Here is a 21,092-nt window from a genome sequence, read left to right as displayed (position 1 = left end):
TTTTGCAACAAAAACTGTTGATCAGCTAGCCGCTGGTTGAAAATGGCCCTTTACCTTAAATAGAAAAGTATCAGCAGAAAATAACTGTAGCTGCAATACAGTGAGGATAAAAGTACCCTATTTTTTGTGGACTCATAAAAATCACAGATGGAAAAGACCTACTAGCCACCAGATAGAAAGCTCATTAATCATAGAATCATAGAATATCAGGGTTGGAAGGGACCTCAGGAGGTCCTCTAGTCCAACCCCTTGCTCAAAGCAGGACCAATCCCCAACTAAATCATCCCAGTCAGGGCTTTGTCAAGCCTGACTTTAAAAACCTCTAAGGAAGGAGATCCCACCACCTCCCTAGGTAACCCATTCCCGTGCTTCACCACCCTCCTAGTGAAAAAGTTTTTCCTAATATCCAACCTAAACCTCCCCCACTGCAACTTGAGACCATTACTCCTTGTTCTGTCATCTGCTACCACTGAGAACAGTCTAGATCCATCCTCTTTGGAACCCCTTTTCAGGTAGTTGAAAGCAGCTATCAAATCCTCCCCCCCTCATTCTTCTCTTCTGCAGACTAAATAATCCCAGTTCCCTCAGCCTTTCCCCATAAATCATGTGCTCCAGCCCCCTAATCATTTTTGTTGCCCTCCGCTGGACTGTTTCCAATTTTTCCACATCCTTCTTGTAGTGTGGGGCCCAAAACTGGACACAGTACTCCAGATGAGGCCTCACCAATGCCGAATAGAGGGGAATGATCACATCCCTCGATCTGCTGGCAATACTCCTACTAATGCAGCCCAAAATGCTGTTAGCCTTCCTGGCAACAAGGGCACACTGTTGACTCATATCCAGCTTCTCGCCCTCTGTAACCCCTAGGTCCTTTTCTGCAGAACTGCTGCCTAGCCACTTGGTCCCTAGTCTATAGCAGTGCATGAGATTCTTCCGTCCTAAGTGCAGGACTCTGCACTTGTCCTTGTTGAACCTCATCAGATTTCTTTTGGCCCAATCCTCTAATTTGTCTAGGTCCCTCGGTATCCCATCCCTACCGTCCAGCATATCTACCACTCCTCCCAGTTTAGTGTCATCTGCAAACTTGCTGAGGGTGCAATCCACGCCATCCTCCAGATCATTAATGAAGATATTGAACAAAACCGGCCCCAAGACCGACCCTTGGGGCACTCCTCTTGATACCGGCTGCCAACTAGACACGTAGCCATTGATCACTACCCGTTGAGCCCGATAAGTTTACTAGTATCTTTCTGTGGAATTCAGTGGGCCCTGGATCATCTAGTTCATCTCTCCGCTAGTGTAAAATTGTCCCTTATTTACATTTATTTGTGTTTTCACCAGTCTATTTTTACATGTGACAAGTGATGGGAATTTCCTCTCTTCTTTGGAGAAATAATTCCCCAGACTAAGGCTATGTCTACACTGCACTTTTGTTGGTAAAACTTTTGTCAGTCAGCGGTGTGAAAAAACACACCCCTGACTGACAAAAGCATTACTGACGAAAAGCGCCAGTGTGGACAGCGCTTTGTTGGCAGGAGATGCTCTCCTGTCAACAAAGCTACCGCCCCTTGTTGGGGGTAGTTTTATTTTGTCGGCAGCAGAGCTCTCTCCTGGTGACAGCTGCACTTCGTACCTTCCAACGGCACTGCTGTAGCGGTGCAGCTGTGCCGCTGTAAGGTGCGCATTGTAGACATAGCCTAACAGACCTCACTCTCAGGACAAATATAATTTTAGTCAGCCTATTTTTTCCTTTAATTTCATTTCATTGCTTTTTAATTATGAAAAATAATTGCTTCCCACTTCAGTATTAACACTCTTCTAATATTTGTAGACTGTTGTCATGTTCCCATTTAGTTTCTGCTTAGTTAAGCTATTGTAAATACATTTAGCTTTTAAAATCTTTCCTTGAAAGTCTATCACTCCAATCCATTTTTTGTTCCTCTTTAAATTCCCTCTGGTCTGTCAATATCAAGCTGCCCAGAACTGAACATAATAGTTTCTGTGTAATTGTACAAGGGCTATATAAGTTATGGTGAAAACCAGTGCAAAATGTATCTTTGCTTACCTTTAACCATATTTCAAGATTTCCTTAAATATTGCAAAGAATATACTATGTTTTGCAAATTAGACACTTGAAGCTAAATTCTGTCCCTATTGCTCATACAAGTAGTCACATTGGCTTCTGAGACTCTTCATACGAGTAAATTAATCTCATTATTGCTTTAGAATAGACTTCTTTAATTCTATTGGGGGCGGAAAGACATCATTTAATAACTTGTATTGCTTTTTCTTCATTTTAAATTTGATGCAAAGGGTGAATTGCAAAGAATGTTCTCCTTTTTAGAATATGATTTTTACAAACATAGAAACAGGAATATTCCTGTTCTTTTGAAATCTTTCTCTAAGATAATGAAAAAAGATGGAATTACTCAGAACTTGTCAGTTTTCGAGTGTTTCATTTTTCTCTCAAAGGGGAGTTGTTAAATTGCAGGGTCAAATACGTGAACAGGAAACCTGCAACTTTCCAATTTGAGAGCTAAAAGTAGAAGCCAAAAAATAAGAAATAAAGCCCTCCAACTGGGGAGAGGAATTGGGACAAAAATGTTATTAATTGGTTAGAGAGTGTTTCTAACTATGAGCTAAGAAAAATCTCACTCCAGAGCAGATGATTTATTTGAATACTTTCTATATATAGATGTGTATATATGTATGTATATTTGTGTGTGTGTATATAACTACTATTATTTTGGGAATAGATACACATTAATTGTGTTGTTAGTGTTGTGAATATGTTGCACAGTGCTGTGCTAGATATATGATGATGTACAAACATGTACATGTACACCTTTTGCATCCTGCCTAATGTGTAGACTGTAAACTGTAGGTATTGGGGTAATAATAAATAAGAGTAATAAATGGCAAGACCCCCCAAAAATGGAGGGAAAACAAGGGTAACCGTGATAGGGACATATGGTTACAATCACTAGCTACGTAACCATTATCACCATATCAGAAATGGCAAAACCAAGACTGAGAGGATCAGTGATTTGCTCAAGGCTGCACAGAGGGTCATCATAAAAACTGGGATTAGAACTCAGAAGTTACTGGTTCCAAGCCATGTGCTTATTCCAGTACATCATGCTTGTCTATGTGTTGAGCCAGCACATTTTTAACAATAACAAAAGCAACAAAAAAGACAGCGAGAGAGAGATCATATATCTTCATTTGGAAGATAATAAAATTACTTTCTACAGCTGCTTATATGGCAAAGATGAGTGCTGATTGTAAACTGAGACCTAGTTTAGCAATACAAAATTAAATTCCTCTGTGCTGGCCAAGCCAGAATTCAAAAGAGCAAGAATCTGCCAATCTCCTTTCATGTTTAATCTTTGCTTTCTTGATTATTTCTGTAATCTTTCACTTTAGTTGTCTATATCTCCACTTGTAGCATTGATCTTGATGGTTTATAGTCAATGTCTCATGTGGTCTTTGCTCTTTTGTGTGCTCTCCCTTAATTTGCCTGGTAATCCATACTGGTAGTTTTCTCCTTTTAGGATATTTATTTCACAATGGCATGCTTTTACCTCGATCTGTCAACTTGAAAACCATATTTCCATCTGAAAATATTGTGCCTTCTCTTATTACAAGAAGACCTTAAAATTATGGTAGCTAAAGGGCAGAGAGAATTTTCTTTATTTCAGTTTGCTTTCCTTACAAAGATCTGTCAAACACACAGTGAGCTTCACTCAAAGTGCACTCTTTCTTAGGTCCTGCAAAGAGAAGTGCAGCAGGAACAACACAGCTGAAAATGAAAGTGAATAAGCAGCAAGCAGCTGGTAGGTGTGGGCACAGAGAGAAAGGAGAGTGTCAAGGGGGTGGGGTGGAGCTACACCTGAGCATGTTTGGTGGTGATGTTCTCAAGCCAATCCCAAAGATCCTGATGAACATAAAGAGAGTAGCAGAAAATACCTGTATTGCAATATTTTTAATAGGAGTTTTTGTAAAAATTAGGGCATATTATTGAAAGGTTGCTCTATAGCAAACACTTTTTTCTTTACATGTTGATTGATTTCTTTTTCTCTTTGGAGTCTTTTATGCTCATTTCAGTTTCTTAGTGTATTTGGTTCACAAATACGTGTGGGATTTTCACATTTTGCCTCAATGTTCTTTTCTACTTTTGAGACTTACCATAGTCTTAATTCAGAATCTAATCGACAGCTGATTGCTCCTTCTGTGGGATTCCCCCTGTTTTCAATGAGAGAACAAACTGAAGGGAAACCTAGCTTTTAATACAAGAATAGGTCTTGGCTGTAGTTTTTATGAGGCAGGGTGTTAGTGTGACAACTCAATAGCAGCACATAATTCCCTCCCTGCTCTAGGGTTGCCAGGTGTCTGGCCGGTCGAAAAGGGACCCTGGCAGCTCCGGTCAGCACTGCTGACCAGGCTGTTAAAAGTCCAGTTGGGGCTGTCAGGCTCCCTACCTGGCTCCTTGCAGCTCCCTAGAAATGGCTGGCATGTTCCTCTGGCTCCTAGGTGTAAGGGTGGCCATGGGGGCTCCATGCACTGCCCCCGCCCCAAGCTCCAACTCTGCAGCTCCCATTGGCTGGGAACTGCGGCCAATGGGAGATGTGGGGACGGCGCCTGCAGGGGGGAGGGTGCAGAGCCACCTGGCAATACCTCCGCCTAAGAGCCGGAGGGACATGCCAGCCACTTCCTGGGAGCTGCGTGAGGTAAGCGCCACCCGGAGCTTGCACCCCTCACTCCCTCCCATATCCAAACTCCCTTCTGGAACCTGCACCCCTCCCACACCCCAACCCTCTACCCCCCTGAGCTCCCTCCCGCACTCCAAACTCCTGAACCCCCTCCTGCACCCCAACCCTCTATCTCAGCCTGGTGAAAATGAGCAAGTGAGTGAGGGTGTGGGAGAGTGAGTGATGGAGGGAGGGGGGATGGAGTGAGCGGAGGTGGGGCCTCGAAGAAGGGGCGAGGCAGGGTGGGCCCTCGGGGGAAGGGGCGAGGCAAGGGTGTTTGGTTTTGTGTGATTTTGGACCTGAGGTGGTGATGGAAGGAACTGAGGTGGTTGGAGCACAAAGGCCCCTTTCATATCCCCACCTTCTGAACCTTCAGAGCCCTGAGGGGATGAACAGAACACGCCAACTGTCTCTGCTGCTAGAAGGTTCCTTTGGTCCAAACTGCACCTCTGGGGCATTTCCCCAGGAGTCATTCCCTGAGAGGTCATTTTGAAGAAGTCCAGTTACAAGTGACTAACCCACATACTATATACCTCATATACCTACTCAGGGTATATTTTCAGGGGCAAAGGAATGCATTTCATTTAAGTTTATGTATTTATTACCAAGCATAGTGCCCACTACAGGGACTAGTCCTACTGAAGTCGATAGAACTACTCCCATTGTGTGAGAGCCATGTTCAGTAGTAAACATTTAAGAGACTGAGCACTTATTAAATGAAACCTTCCACTGAATGTGGTGAAAAGCTTTGTCCACGCAGGATAAAAGAAGACCTAGGTGAGCATGAGCCTCAGGAAACTGAAGGAGATATTAGATCCTCATATGGAAAAATGTAGATTAGTGCAGCAAATGATTATACTAGTATTTCTATTTCACAAATATTTGAGCTACCCCTCGCTGATTAAAATACAATGTAATATGAAAGGAAATAAATTAAATGGGCTTGGGTTAGCTATTGGGAGAAACACAACAGGGACTTTAAACCTAAAAAAGGGAAGTTGTGGCTAAAGACCTAATTTAAGAAAATGTTAGAATTAAGAAATGTCTGTCCCATATTTTAAAAGTTACCAAACTGGTCTCTGAAGAAAAAAAAAAAAAAAAAAAAAAAGTGAATTTTAGTCCTGAAGAGCTTTCACACAGAATATTCTGCTGCCACCCTCAGTAATTCTATCCTGGAACTAAATAGCAATTTGCAGCTGACTGGGGGAAAAAATCCAACAAGATATGGAGGGTAGTCATGGCCCTGCCTCCCCTCTCCATACCCTTTGAAGTCTTTTGTGACCACCCTCCACAGGTGCTTTCACGGAGTAGTTGCTGTGCTACTGTGAGTACAGGGGCTACTAGCGTATATCTCTTGGCTGGGGTGTGCAAGGAGAAGGGAAGGCTCCTCACACTCTCCTGCCCACTTCACACACACTCGTGCATGGCTATAAGGTAATATTAGGTGTGAATGGGTCTGGCCCCATGGTGCAACTGTAAACTTAGGGCTGAATCCTCAGCTGTGCTGGGTTCTGTCTTGACTCAGCTGAAAGAAGGCAGTCAAAAGTGGGACAAAATAACCCACCTTTCCACTTCCTCTGATCTAAACCAGCTTCTGGCCCAAATTAGAGCAGTCTAATGACTTCTCTAACCTCTTCCAGATTGTAATAGCCCTCTAGGGGCCCTTATACTAGCCAAAGCAGGGCTAAGGATCTGACCTGTAGTGTGTGTGAAGGTTAAGGAGGAAGGTGGATGCTGAAGGAGAGAAGGAGAAAGAAAGTGATGTTGAGGGAGGGGAGGAGAGAATGTGGACGAGAGGGGGGATTTGGAAGAAGGGGGAAAGAGAGTGTGGTGGAGGAGCAGGGGTGACTTGGAAGGAGGCAAGGAGAATGTGTGAAGGGACGAGATTAGAAAGTAAATACTGCACACTAAAGCCCTAGATATTTATTTTTAAATCACTTGTATAGGAGGTAGTATGGGGAGTGACTTTTAGGAGCCTTTTCTCTGCTCGATATATGTATGTATCTCCCATAAAGTCAATGGGATTTATGGGAAGGGAAAAATGAGCTCCATAATATTTGGTGTATGTAGGGTCATGCAAAAGTGTTCAGATTGGCAAGATAATTAATTAAGAAAAAGCTATGCTAAGGGAGAATTTTTTTTATTATTGCACTTACATAAGGACTGCTCTTTGCCACAAAAACATCAAATATTTCATTTCAATATAATGCCCTCTGATCACAAGGATGCTGACTCAGAGTAGTACTGCCAGGGAAAAATAATTTTAGTGCAGTTCTTCAGATATTCGGTGATGAGCTCAATATGATGTCATTAAAATGGGGAAAATATTTCAGTGCCAGTGTAAGAATTATTTCCTTACTGCATCTTAGTGGCACCATAACGAAATGAAAATCTAGAAAGATGACACTCATATTAGCAAGACAAAAATGAAACAACCCCATTGCAAAACCATTGAGACAATAACATGAAAGTACGGTGACATCAGAGCAACTGCAGGAAGGAGATATTACAATTTTAAATTGAAGCCAGCTGATGTCTATGTATGTTAAAATTACATGTAAAGATACTGTATTTTATAGAAAAAAGAACAGGAGTACTTGTGGCACCTTAGAGACTAACAAATTTATTTGAGCATAAGCTTTCGTGGGCTACAGCCCACTTCTTTGGATGCAGCCTACGAAAGCTTATGCTCAAATAAATTTCTTAGGCCAGGTCTACACTACCGCGGTAGTTCGACAGCTGGCAATCGAACTTCCGGGTTCGATTTATCGCGTCTGGTCTGGACGCAATATATCGATCCCGGAAGCGCTCTCCGTCGACTGCGGTACTCCAGCTCGGCGAGAGGAGTACCGCGGAGTCGACGGGGAGCCTGCCTGCCGCGTGTGGACCGCGTCTGAACCGCGGTAAGTTCGAACTAAGGTATGTCGACTTCAGCTACGTTATTCACGTAGCTGAAGTTGCGTACCTTAGTTCGAATTTGGGGGTTAGTGTAGACCAGGCCTAAGTCTCTAAGGTGCCACAAGTACTCCTGTTCTTTTTGCGGATACAGACTAACATGGCTGCTACTCTGAAACCTGTATTTTATAGAGCATTGTAATTCAGACACATGCACACACCAGGAAAACAAGGAAATTCTGACTTAGGGCTGACATATCATACTTATTTCTTATTTGTTTCTAGTTATTCTAGCATACATTGTTCTTGGACTTTATAAGAAGTGTGTTATCTTAAATTCCATACAATAACTGCTGCAATAATTAATATTTGTACTGTTCACTTATATTGACCTAGTCATACGAACTTTTCACAGAACTTTACAAATATTAATTAATTAACCCTTCACACTCCTGTGAGGTTGGTAAATATTCTTATCCTCAATATACAGATGGATAAACTGATTATAGGATTTATACAAGACCACACAGCAAGATGGTGGCAGAGCTGGGAATAGGACACGAGTGGTAATTCCACATCCCTTATTCTAGCCAACAAGTCACTCTCACACTAGACAGTATGGAGTAAATCAATAAGGATGGTGTGGAAGTTCAACTCCAAAGTAATCCTAGGGATAACTTTTATGCTAATGTGTAAATCTTAGTATTTTAAGAAGTCCCTTTGTCATTACTAGCAAGTACCTCCCCATTTGGTCCTTGCATGTTCATTCATGTAACTTTTTCATTATTCTTCTGTCAGGCAGTAGTTTAAAGGTGTTAACTATAAATAGGTGATCTGTAGGTACTGTGCCAGTAATTGTATTTTTTTTTAATGTTCATTCTTTGATCAGATATTTAAATGAGTTTCACTACAGTAGAATTATGAAAACTAATACTGGCATATTAACAAAGTACTTCAGCAGGGAAAAACATCCTGTCAGCTAACTAGAAGATATGCTGTAAACAAAATTATTTTGTTAAACACCTTGATCTATTTTGTTTACTTAATAAATTCTGTCAGCTCCATGAAAGCCTTACACCAATAAAAAAAGAAGCAGTTTGTCAAAGACCAACACTTCTGATGGGGAAAAAATCATTTGGCAAACTCTTTAATTCCCTCAGTTGACATCTTGAATTTTGGTAGAATGCTAAAACTGATCTGTGACATGAATTAAAGTTGTCATCTGTGTGAAAGCATTTTCAGGGCAAAATAATCAGTATAATACTGAAATCCAATATGTTTTGTTAATGACATTTTTTTCTTATAAATTGACATTCTTGGCAAACTCTGAATATTACATTATAGAGATGCACTAGCTCTTCTATAGTTAGGCTTGGCAGAATTCAATTTTTATTTTTAATAATTTTGATAATATAATGCTTATTTTTTAGCATTTTTTATTTTTATTTAAATATTCACAGTTTGCAAAAATATGGATTTTATTTTGTTGATTTTTATCCATTTAAATTTTCACAGTTTTGGGAAATTATTGCGGGGGGAGGGTCAGACAATAACTATTTAATAACAGTAGTAGATGTTAATTTCAAAAAATTAAAGCTTTATATCGTTAGATATTGGGGAAATTTTTCTGACTAAAAGAGTAGTTAAGCTCTGGAATAGGCTTCTAAGAGATGATGTGGAAACACTGGAGGGTTTTAAAAACAGGTTGGACAAACATCTGTCAGGGATGGTCTATGCTCACTTGGTCCTGCCACAGCACAGGGGGCTGGACTGGGTGATTTCTCGAGGTCCCTTCCAGTCCTACATTTCTATGATTCTATAACTGTTAAAACACAAATTATCAACCTCACATGTCAAAATATACAAAGTAAATATCCTTAACTCAAATTCTTTATAAGTTCTCAAGCGGCATGTTTCTTACTTTGCCTATCCATCCATTTCTATTACTATAAAAGGAAATAAATTTTGTCGGTTCGTGTGTATGGTGAAATTGACATTTACTAACTTTTACCAATAAAAGTCTAATCCTTCCAAGCCTGTCTATAGTTAAGCTTCTGAAGCACTTTCTGGTTGAAGAATTTGCTCTTCTAAGTGCTCTAAAATCCACATGCTTACTCAAACTGTCTTGAGAATTGCTGTGCCTCATGGTGGTGCTGTGTATTGCTAGTGACCCATTTTTGGGTTGTTTGAGCAAATGTGTTTCTGAGAAACTGTCTCCCCCACCCAAAGAAACCCCAAGCATTTTACAAAATCAACAGGGGTGGCAGAGTTGAGGGGATTAAAGATGGGGGGGTGCTGTCAGTGCCACCTTCTCCCCTTCCATGTGTGTGCCAGGATCTGAAGGACCCCTGCTTCTGATAAGGGGCCTGAGCCCCTCTCTCTGTGCCATATATGTGTTCTGGGTTCTGGAGGATTCTACACCTCTGGGGAGATCTGAGTCCCTCTCCCTGCTCCCCCATAGGATCTGGGGGTCCCTGGCCCTTTGATAGTCTAAGCCCCTTTCCCTGCCTACACACCCTCATGTGAGCTCTTTGTGGGGAACCGAGAACAGGCATGCTTGGAGCATGCACCAAGCACGCAGTGCTGAGAGTGGGTTGAGGAGCTGAGAACAGGCATGCCTGGTGCATACCAAAGGCTCACAGGCATTGATTGTGGGGAAGGGGGATGAAAACACCCACTGGCACGAATGGAGCAGTTCACGTGTCTCAGAGCTGTTGTCTCGGGCTGTATTCATCCAGACCGGTATGGCGTACCGGTAAAAAGTGGCCGCCGGTACCAGCCCATACTCAGCTGACACTTTAATGTCACTGCCCCTTTTGCGCCCCCCGTCGGCAGCCCTGCCGGGTCCCTACCGGCAGGGCCGCTGGGGGGGGGACGGGGGACAAAAGGAGCAGCTGCCCCAGGGCCGCGATTTAAAAGGAAGGGTAACGGCAGCGGCCAGAGCCCCGGGCCCTTTAAATCGCCGCTGGAGCCCCGGGCGGCACGGGCCAGGCAGCGTGGATGGGCTGGCTGGGGGACGCTGACCCCTGTATTCAAGGGTGGTCTCATTCAGCTGAGAACATCTGGTTTTAAAAACTAGATTTTCTTATTGTTACTAGGTTACAGACATATACCCACTATAAGGTGAAATAATCAGAGCAGATAGTGGAAAAGATATTTCCTCCCTTAAGTGACAAGATATGCACACAACTGTCATAATAAAACTCACAATCTCAGTGACTTATTGGATATTCATCTGCTTCTGGATGTCCAGAGAGAAGCCAAAAGCGCTTTTTTCTATCTTCAGTTGGCAAAGCTCTTGTGACCTTTACTCTTTGAAAGCTGTACAATAGCTATCCATGCCTTTGTTATCCCCAGATTGGATTACATGGGGCTTCTCTTGAAATTAATTTGGAAACTTCAGCTAGTGCAAAATTTAGCTGCCTGCTCACTCAGTAATGTTTCATGCATGCAGCATATTACACTAGTGCTATATAGATTGTGTACACTGTTTTCCATCATCTTTCCAGGTGCAATCCAAGGTATTAATTTTGATCTGTAGTTTAGATCTTGTGTGTCACCAGACATTCTTCATGCTCCATCCTTGCAGTTAAGATCATCTGGGTCAGTTTTCAGATTTGTTTGGAAGCTGGAGGCAGGTCATTTGCTTCCACCATTTGGTCCCTGAGGTTGTGGACCTGCAGAGTATATACCAGGGTCTAGTAGATTTCCTAAGGAGATGGGTCTGCACAGAGATTTTTAGTGGGGTTCAGGGAATAATCTGAAACTGAGGGTGCAAAAACAGTGAGGCCTCAGTGGAAGCAGGTGTAGGGAGAGCAAGCCCACCCTACCACAGGTGGCTCCTGGCTGTTGTAACCTAGTGCAGCATCATTTAGGTTTGACTTCCCCGCCCTTCTGTCATGATGATGGGGCCAAATTTCAGCAAGTAGCATTGCAACCTGGCACAGGTTACAACATGTCAGGTGCTAGGTTTATAGGGCCATGGGGCTGCTAAGCAGGAGCCCTATCCTCTGCACCACCAAGCTGCAGGACTGCTGAGGGAACTGCTGCTAATACCCCACCACCAGAAGCTACACCTGCTGACTCAGCAGGGTCAGATGAATAACAAGAGCCTGCTGATTGGACACCACTGGTATAAAGCTCCTTGTTCCTATCCCATCCCTTGTCTGAGCAACAGATTGCTGGGTCTGTTACTGCCTAGACCAAGTCCCTGTGTCCTGGCTTGGTTCCTGCTTCCTTGCCCTGACCCCAGTTGCTGACTCTGGCTTTGACCCTTGGTGTGACCAAGACCCTGAGTTTGTTCCTGGCTCCAACCACTAAGTCAGACAGCCCATATTACAGGCTCTGACATTTTCTTTGGGGGGTCTCTCAAATAGGGGGCCCAGGGCAAACTGCTGGGTGGCCCTGGAAGGAGGTATTTGAGGGTGGGTCGGAAGGGTTTTTGGAGAGTGGCTGAGGTAATGGAATTTCTTTCTTGTAAACTGACCTTCATTTGAATTAGGGTTAAATTCACACCGGGGAGAGGATAGCACAAGTTTCTCATTTCTGTACCACATAAGTCCTACCCTAGGACCCTGTGTGTGGGCCCTTTGCATTGGGGCAAATTTCATTTCTGATTAATGTATGGACCTTATTCCCTCTAATGAAGGTGTACACATAAGGAATAACTCCTCTGAAGTCAACAGAGTTGCATCATTGTAAAGAGGGGAATCTGGATCCCTGTGTCTTTTATAGTTTTTGCACATACAACAGGTGAGGATAGCCACATTTTTGTAAACATAAATACAAATACAAGCACATTTGCAGTAGCTGACATTTAATATGTTCACATCTTGTGCAAATTATGATAATCCAAAGTAGGGAGATACAATATGGTAGGTTTTAGTAGGGCATGTTTGGTATCTTTATATATAATATATATACCCATATAAAGTGAGTATTTTTTCTCCTTCATTTAACATGGAAATTAATGTTGACTATTGGTTTATATGAATTTGCCTTCATAGCTCAGGTTAAATTCTATACTCAGCATCTTTGCCAAGGTTGTGACAGGAATAGTTCCTTGTAAATCTGATTATCATAATAAAAACCTATTGCTTTATGCTGGGGGAAAAATGGGGGGAGGAAAATCCATTTTACCTGCAAACCTGCTTTAGTGCTTGGCATCTTTATGATACATAGGCACTGTTCATTCTCTCTTACGAGAACTGAATTAGATGACCTAGAAGTGCAAAGCAAATGTTTTAGCTCTACTAGTCCTTGAGAGATGGAGAAGATGCTGCAACACTCATTAGTGAAACAACTCAGAAATTGAACTACACAAATTTTCAAGGCCGCATCTCGTCTTTGTCAGTTACAGAAGCAACTTATATATGTGGCCCTCAAAGCTTGTGTACAACCACCTCTTTGTTTAATGAAAATAACTAAATCTCCTGTATTCACAAGCTGAGAAGCATATTATAAAGACAAAATCTTGTAAAATACTGAATACCTTCTGCTAGGTAGGTGCTTCAACTCCCACTGATGTTGAGGCTGCTCAGCACTTCACAGGGTGGTGCTCAGTACTTTACAGGATAAGTTCAATTTGCAGTGACCTTGCTGGTATGATCTATTGAAAAGCCAGTTGTCTGACCCTGAAATCTCAAAAGGGCAAAATCCCAGCTGAAAGAAATCTTCCCTCTAGAAAAGTTGCCATTATCCTTGCTTACTCATTGACTTTTAGAGGGCATTGGCTCATGTGTTCTAGTGGGACATGTGTTAAAACACCAGAAGCTGGCCTACACTAGCACTCCCACTCTCAGGTTATAATATTGCTACCATCAGTGGAGGCGTAACAGTGGGAGATTTTCAGCAATTTTGCTATAGATAGAGTCAATGTAAGAGAGAGCATAAAGTTGCAACATGGGGCTGGCATGAAAGGCACAAGATAACTTCCATTTTTCTTCCTGTTTGTTCATGAATAAATACTACATAAGGTGTAAATAATAACATATTAATAACAAATAGGTTAAGTGCTGTCCCAGCACTTAATAACATGTTTATAAAGGATGCTTTGCCTGTGTGACTGTGGAAATAATAAGTTGTCTCATTTACTGATTAGCCAGTTCCATAAACTATTTATAGCTAGTTTTTGGTACACAGTAATGTCCAAAGAGCAAGTGAGAGGATGGGATGACATGAGTGAGTATAGCAAGAGAACTCTTATGAAATATACAAAAGAGGTGACATTAAGAGCGGAATCCAATGGCTGTGACAATGGCTTTAATTAAGTCTGTTAAAACTGGTGGAAGAATCCCAACTAGAAGGTTATGTAAAGTAGTGTCTTTATGTGTATATATGTAAAGAGTGAGCTGAATAAGTAAATAATAATTTCTTTATGTGAAATGAGAAGTTATAAAATATTGTAGTATATTTGAAGTGACACTTTTAATTATATCTTGCATAGATGGATATCTCTACCTTGATTTCACTGGACAATTCGGATGCTATTGCTCGCTATTTAGTAATTTACTACTACACTAGAACCCCTGATTGTGTTTTAATACAGACTATTATGAGATTTTCAAAAATTTCTAGAGGAATGGCTATTCAGATGGCTTCCCAGTAGAGAATATTTGTACTGTAAGTATTATTTTATAGACAAAAATAAAATTCATAAGTGCTAAATCTCCTAGATAAAGAATAAAGATGTGAATTGGATTACAACACAATGAGGTTTCGTTAAGATGTAGTGGACTATACTCCCTTGTGTCTGAATTTATTCTAATCTCATCGATGGTGAGTTCATTATTTGAAATCCGTCAGGACACCGTCATTCAGATAACTACTTTATCATATGCATAATAACAAAAAAGAAAACGGTATTAGAGAATTTAACAGTGCTGGTGATAGCATAGGCTAGCTAGGTCCTTCATTCTCAAAAGCTTCCAAGATAGCCGTAATCCTTTAATCTTCTATGTGAGTCTCAAGGCTCTCTCTTTTAATGCCTTGCTACATTTTCTTCTGCCTTTTTCTTACTTTTCTGAATCTCTTTGCTAAATCTATTCTGTGTTTATTAGGTGGTAGAGATGTCCCTTCAATCTTACTACTGACAGCCAAGGCTTTGGTAAAGTATTTTTTTATATACAAAGAAGTGGATTTCCCAGGGTATGCAAGGGTTCATTACTAATGGTGAGAAAAAGATTCTGAACCCTATTTTGGTTGAATGACAAGACAGATCAGTACAAGAAAACACAGGATGTTACAGAAAAGGGGCCATGGTGGTGGAATGGAAATATATGTTGCCTGAATACATGCCTTTTATCTCTAGGAGCTGTTTTTTATTTAAGCATTTGAAAAAAATATTGTAATGTAATGACATTCAATGAAATGAATTCATTAGCCCCTGGCAAATTATGCTTTTTTTATTTATATTTTATTCTTTGTCCTCATCTCCCACCATACAGTGGCAGATAGCAATGCCTTTTGGGAAAATGATCAAGCAACTCTGCATTTGTTGCTGTATTTGACCAAGGAGAAGTTGATGAATCTTTATCATGTTTCACAAGCTATGCAATTTCTAGCCCTGTGCCAATGAGATTGAGGGCTATGGCATCATAAACTATCCCAATAATGACAGTGTGTAGGCAATAAAAAGGCAAATCTTATGTCACCTTGACAACATCACAATTGGGAATCCAACTTAAACTGTGAATAACCATAATATCATAATCTGTATTTTGGGCTTGATTCTGCATGGCATTGTGCCAGCATTTTCACCTGTGCAGGATGAGTGTACAAATACTATCCAAATCAGAATGGTATATTTCAGAAACATTAGCAATCTTTGGGAATTTACTGAGGACAGGAGAGGTCCCAGAGGACTGGAGAAGGGCAAATATAATACCTATCTTTAAAAAAGGGAAAAGGCGGACCTGGAGAATTATAGACCAGTCAGTCTAACTTCAGTTCCTGGGATGACACAGGAACAAATTATCAATTGATTTGTAAACACCTGGAGGATAATAATGTGATCAGTAATAGCCAACGTGTATTTGTCAAGAACAACTCTTCCCAAACTAATGTAATTTCCTTCTTTGCAGGTTGACTAGTTTAGTGGATGCGGGGAAGCAAAAGACATGATATATCTTAATTTTAGTAAGACTTTTGACACAGTCCCATGTGACAGTTTCAGAAGCAAACTAGAGAATATGGTCTAAATGAAATTACTATAAGGTGAGTGCACAACTGGTTGAAAAACCATACTCAGAGTTTATTAATGGTTCACTCTCAAACTGGGAGGACTTATGTAGTGGGATCCTGCAGGGGTCTGTCCTGGGTCCAATACTAGTCAACATTTTCATTAATGACTAGATAATGAAGTAGAGACTACGCTTATAAAATTTTCAGATGACACCAAGATGAGAGGGGTTAAAAGCACTTTGCAGAACAGAATTAGAGTTCAAAATGACCTCAATAAATTGGAAAATTGGTCTGAAATCAACAAGATGAAATTCAAAGAAGATGAGTGCAAAGAACTACACTTAGAAAAGAAAAATCAAATGCACAAATACAAAATAGGGAATATCTGGCTAGGCAGTAGTACTTCAGAAAAGGATCTGGGGTTATAAAGGATCATATATTGAGTATGAGCCAATTGTGATGCAGTTGTGAAAAAGGCAGATATCATTCTGGGGTGTATTAACAGGAGTGCGTATATAAGATACAGCAGGTAATTGTTCTGCTCTACATGGCACTGGTGAGGAGTAATTGTGTCCCGTGTTGTGGGCCACACATTAAGAAAGAGGTGGATAAACTGGAGACGGTCCAGAGGAGAGCAACAAAAATTATCAACGTTTTAGAAAACCTGACCTTTGAGGAAAGGTTTAAAAAAACCAAAACCTGGGTAATGTTTACTCTTGAGAAAAGAAGATTGAGGGAGGATCTGATTGTAGTCTTCACATATGTTAAGGGCTATTACAAACAGGACATTGATCAGTTGTTCTCCATGTCTACTGAAGGCAGGACAAGAAGTAATGGGCTTAACCTTCAGTAAGGGAGATTTACATTAGATATTAGGAAAACTTTCTAACTATAAGGATAATTCATTAGCAAGGGAGGTTGTTGAATCCCCATCATTGGAGGCTGTTAAGAAAAGGTTGGACAAATTCTTGTCAGGGATCATCTTAGGTATACTTGGTCCTGCCTCCGCTTGTGGGTAGACTAGATGCCTTCTTGAGGTACCTTCCAGCCCTACATTATTATGAATGTATGGGATATGACTATGCAAAATAGTGGAGAATCTGATCCAAAGGCTCTAAGATCCCAAGTAGCACATAGGATCAGGTCCTGTTTTTTCTGTTTCAATGAAAGTATGTGCTCCTGATGGGTAAATGTCAAAAGGTTTAGAAAGAATTTTCATTTAGAAAAACATACCCAACATTGGTCCGGATAATGGATTTGCAATCTTGTGAGATCAGGCTTTGTTGCAAGATTTCCAGTGGTTCCTGTATCCAGTCACTCTGGAAATGCCACAAAAGGCTTTTTGCACTATTTCATTCCTTCCAGTTCACTCCTGGCCAGAGTCTGGAAGTGAAGAGACACATGAAACTGGGGGCACTGGGAAGAGTTAACTAAATTTTTTTAATCTACAAAAATGTGGTGGTGTGTTTTTTTTACTGGAGATGGCTCCAGAGCAGTGCCCAAGATCCAAACCCTGGATTTAAGACAGGATTACTAGCATGTACCTATCTTTATAATGTACCCAATCCAAACAGGCTGAAAAAGTTCATATTTCAAATCCTTACTTTGGACTTATTCAGAGGTTTTACCTTTGACCATTTTAGAGATACAGGACCAGGTCCCTGGGTCTAGCTGAGTTGTACTCAGTGCAGGACCCAGTGGGGGAGGAGAAAAGTGACTGTGAGGCAACTTCTTTGCTTCCCTGATCCGGGGTAGCCTGGTTCCTTCCCTCCGCGCACGCACACACACACTCATAATTTGGAGCAGTCTAAACAGTCAGTTATGCTGGCAGGAATGGTCTCCTAGTGACTGCTATGCTGACTAGGAATTGCTGGAGCACAATGCAGTTCAGAGACCTCTTCCGACATACCTTCTCCATGGTTTCTCTGCAGGGAAGGGCAAATGGCATAAAGGCACCTGAGGGACATAGCCAGGGACCAGAATTTGTCCCAGAAAGTCCAGATCTGGACCCAGACTTTGGGCCATTTACTAGTTTTAGACAAAAATAATAACAGTATTAGCACAACGAGCTTCAGAATGTTAATTAGAGGAATACCAATCTGGTAGCCGGCTAAAGGCATGCAACTCATCTATTAATGCTACTTTAGTACAGTGTCTCTGGGGAACTGTCACTTGGACTTAGTTGCAAAAGATTCCAAACTAAGGGGTCAAAGTCTTATGAACAGTGAATATTTATTTATGCACTGAAGTGCTGAGATTTTTAAAGTTTCTTTACTTGGGGTCAAATTCTTGCAGTTGGTGCACAGAGGTGCCCTTCCCCTGTCCCTTCACCTTTCTCACCCCAGTTTACCTCATCCTGAAAATCTGAGTCCAACAGCTCGAGTGAGGGCAAATCTGTCTATGCCTATTCTAGCTCCATCAAGAAAATATGTCAAGGTGGCTTTGCAGGCCCGTCGTGATGGAAGCATTTGGGTCAGGTCTAGGAACCAAGGGTCATAGTCTAAATATTTATGTACATATGCCCCTTGATTTAGCATTGGCCCCTTGAACAGAATCTATGGGTGACTTATCCTCATGGCTGCTTAGAGCCAGAATACAGGCACTTTTCTATCATCTGGGGTTGTGTTTGTGCCCTCTGGGATTGTGTTTATGCCATTTTTCCCTGCAGTGGCCAGAATGTGGTCCTTGGGATGAATGAATACTAGAAAACAGTCAAGAGATGAAGCTTTAATGATTCCAAAAATAAAAATGACCTGAAAACAGGGTTGGGCAAATTAAGAAATGTTCAACTCTTTAAGGAATTCTAATTTCCAAATCATACTAATTAAACTTAAATCTACATTTGACATTAGGCAATTATAAAACATCATTAATAGGATTTTGGTTGTTTTGTTTGTTTTTCAGATAAATCATTCCTCCCACCCTGCTCAACATTATTCTTTTTGGCTTTCAAAAACAGCAAGTTCTGCTATGAGATAATTTCTATAATTTTCCTTTGAACATTATTTTAAAGCTTTCCAGTCACTGAGGGAGAGAAATCATCAAATATCCTTGTGATTTTTTTAATGTTGTATCCTTGCTTGTTATAATGCTAATTAACTGTCTGGTGAAAACAACAGACAAGCAATGTTGGGCAAATTCCATTTAGCCCCAAACTATTTGTCTTATCTTAAAACTGGCTCCAGAATCCAAGACTTTAAAGTGCCACAGCAATAAAACTCGTCAGTAGAAAGCTAAAATTAGATCATAAAATATCTTACCGCCATGTAATGCAGAGGAAAATGATAGTGGGAATATGTAATATAACCGACTGTGAATTGTACAGATTAAGACTCTTAGCTTAACTAAAAAAGTTTCAAAAGCTAGAAGGGTTTTACCATAGATTCATTACAAGATGGTCACAAGTACATCAAATGTACATTACTGAATTAATATCTATATAAGAGCAAGTACATCAAATGTACATTACTGAATTAATATCTATATAAGAGCAAGCTTTTAACAAAGTAATTTTATTTGAAGATTTTATACAACTTTTTTATTTGCAGATATTTGAAAAAATGTCATTTGTATGTGGAATTTGGAAGTTATATCATCAAAAGCTGTCATTTTCTGATGTCTCTGAAAGTCCCAATACCAATTCATGAGTATTCCAAGTCTGAGATTTTCTGATTCCTAGACTTGACCCTCCCTTATTTTCTACATTAATGGTTATTCTAAAATTAAAAATCTTACTTGTTAATATAGCCACACATGTTTAGAAAGATTAGTAGACATCTTTATGAAAGTTGAAATATTATGACTAATTGAAAAGACAGGGAGGAAGGATGGTCTTGCAATTAAAGCATTCAGTTTAATTCCTGTGTGACAATGGGCAGATCACTTAATCTCTCTGTTCCTCAATTGCTCATCTGTAAAATGGGGATGATAATAACCCTTCCTTTCCTCATATGGATGCTGTCAGGATACATCTAGGAACAGTTAAGTTTCTCAGGGCCCATATAAGCATTTAGGTTGGAGCCAGATCATTCATTCAGACATAAATTTAACTCTACTTTGTCCTGGACTAAAGCCTTGTCCTATGAAGTATCAGATACTACAGTGATGGGGACCATAGAAATCCCAAGATATACGAATGCATTGAAATGATCATTGACTGATTGTTTTAATCTGACTTCATAAAAATGTGCAAAATAAAACAAAGCATTTTGAAAATGTCATCTAGTATTGCACAGGGATTTTGTCTGTGATGTTCGCATTCCCTCATTATCCCACATTTCAGATTCCATGATACAATGTAGCCACATTTTTAAATTGTTCTGAACATTTACCAGCCCAGGCACAACATCTTCTTGCCTGCTTTTTGTCATGTTAATTAATTCTAATGAGAAAAAAAAGAGATATTTTACATGCAAAGAAAAAAATATTCAACTCCAAGTTGCCATGTAGATTTTTGTAAGGCTGTGTGATGGGGCATACAAACTCCACACTGGGTTGGAAAGGGTTAAGGCACAGTACTGGGCCCAGGGAGCCCTACCCCTTCAGCCCTGAAGAACATACTCCAGCTAGAGACAGGTTTGAAAATGGAACAACCCAGCTCAGAAGAGGAATGCTGAGGAGGAGGACAGACTTATCCCAAAGGCTCCTGACCAAGGGGCTGGCTGGAGAAGCCTTCCTGAGGGAATAGGACTATATGCTGAGCCCAGTTGGAGCTGACAGTTTGGTTTCTTTCCCCCCCCCCCACCTTCTCTGGGATCAGCAACTGAGGAAAGAAAGCAGTGGTAGGCAGAGGACCAAGGAGGGTAACTCAGAGGGCCCCCTCGAAGGCCAAAAACTGCTGACCCTCTTAGGGCCCTGGATTGGAGCCCAGTGAAGTGGGCAGGCCTGGGCTCCCCTACCACCGCCTCACTATTGGGTGGGCGCTAACCCTAGGCCACCTAGTCCACCATGGACCCTATTATAGGCTGATATAATAAATGTCTAAATAGCCGTGTTTTTTAAAAAAACAAATGAAAAGGAGGGAAAAGACAGGCTCTCTGGTTAATTTCAGCTGTGAGGTCATTAGTCTAATTCAGATAAGCTAAAAACTGTAGGAAATGAATAGACTGTGCTTCATCTATCACTGTTTATTTCCTCGGACTGGCCTATTTGTGCTGAATTAGAAAAGAACCTCAATCTTTCTGTGCTTCCAAGTTACCTTAACAGCACTAATATTTTTTGTTTGTCTGTCATTTATTTCACCATGGCAAGTATTAAAGGTTTAAG

The sequence above is a fragment of the Emys orbicularis genome, chromosome 8, assembly GCF_028017835.1.
Source record: "Emys orbicularis isolate rEmyOrb1 chromosome 8, rEmyOrb1.hap1, whole genome shotgun sequence".
Classification (NCBI taxonomy): Eukaryota; Metazoa; Chordata; order Testudines; family Emydidae; genus Emys; species Emys orbicularis.
Note: the sequence above shows the minus strand (reverse complement) of the source record.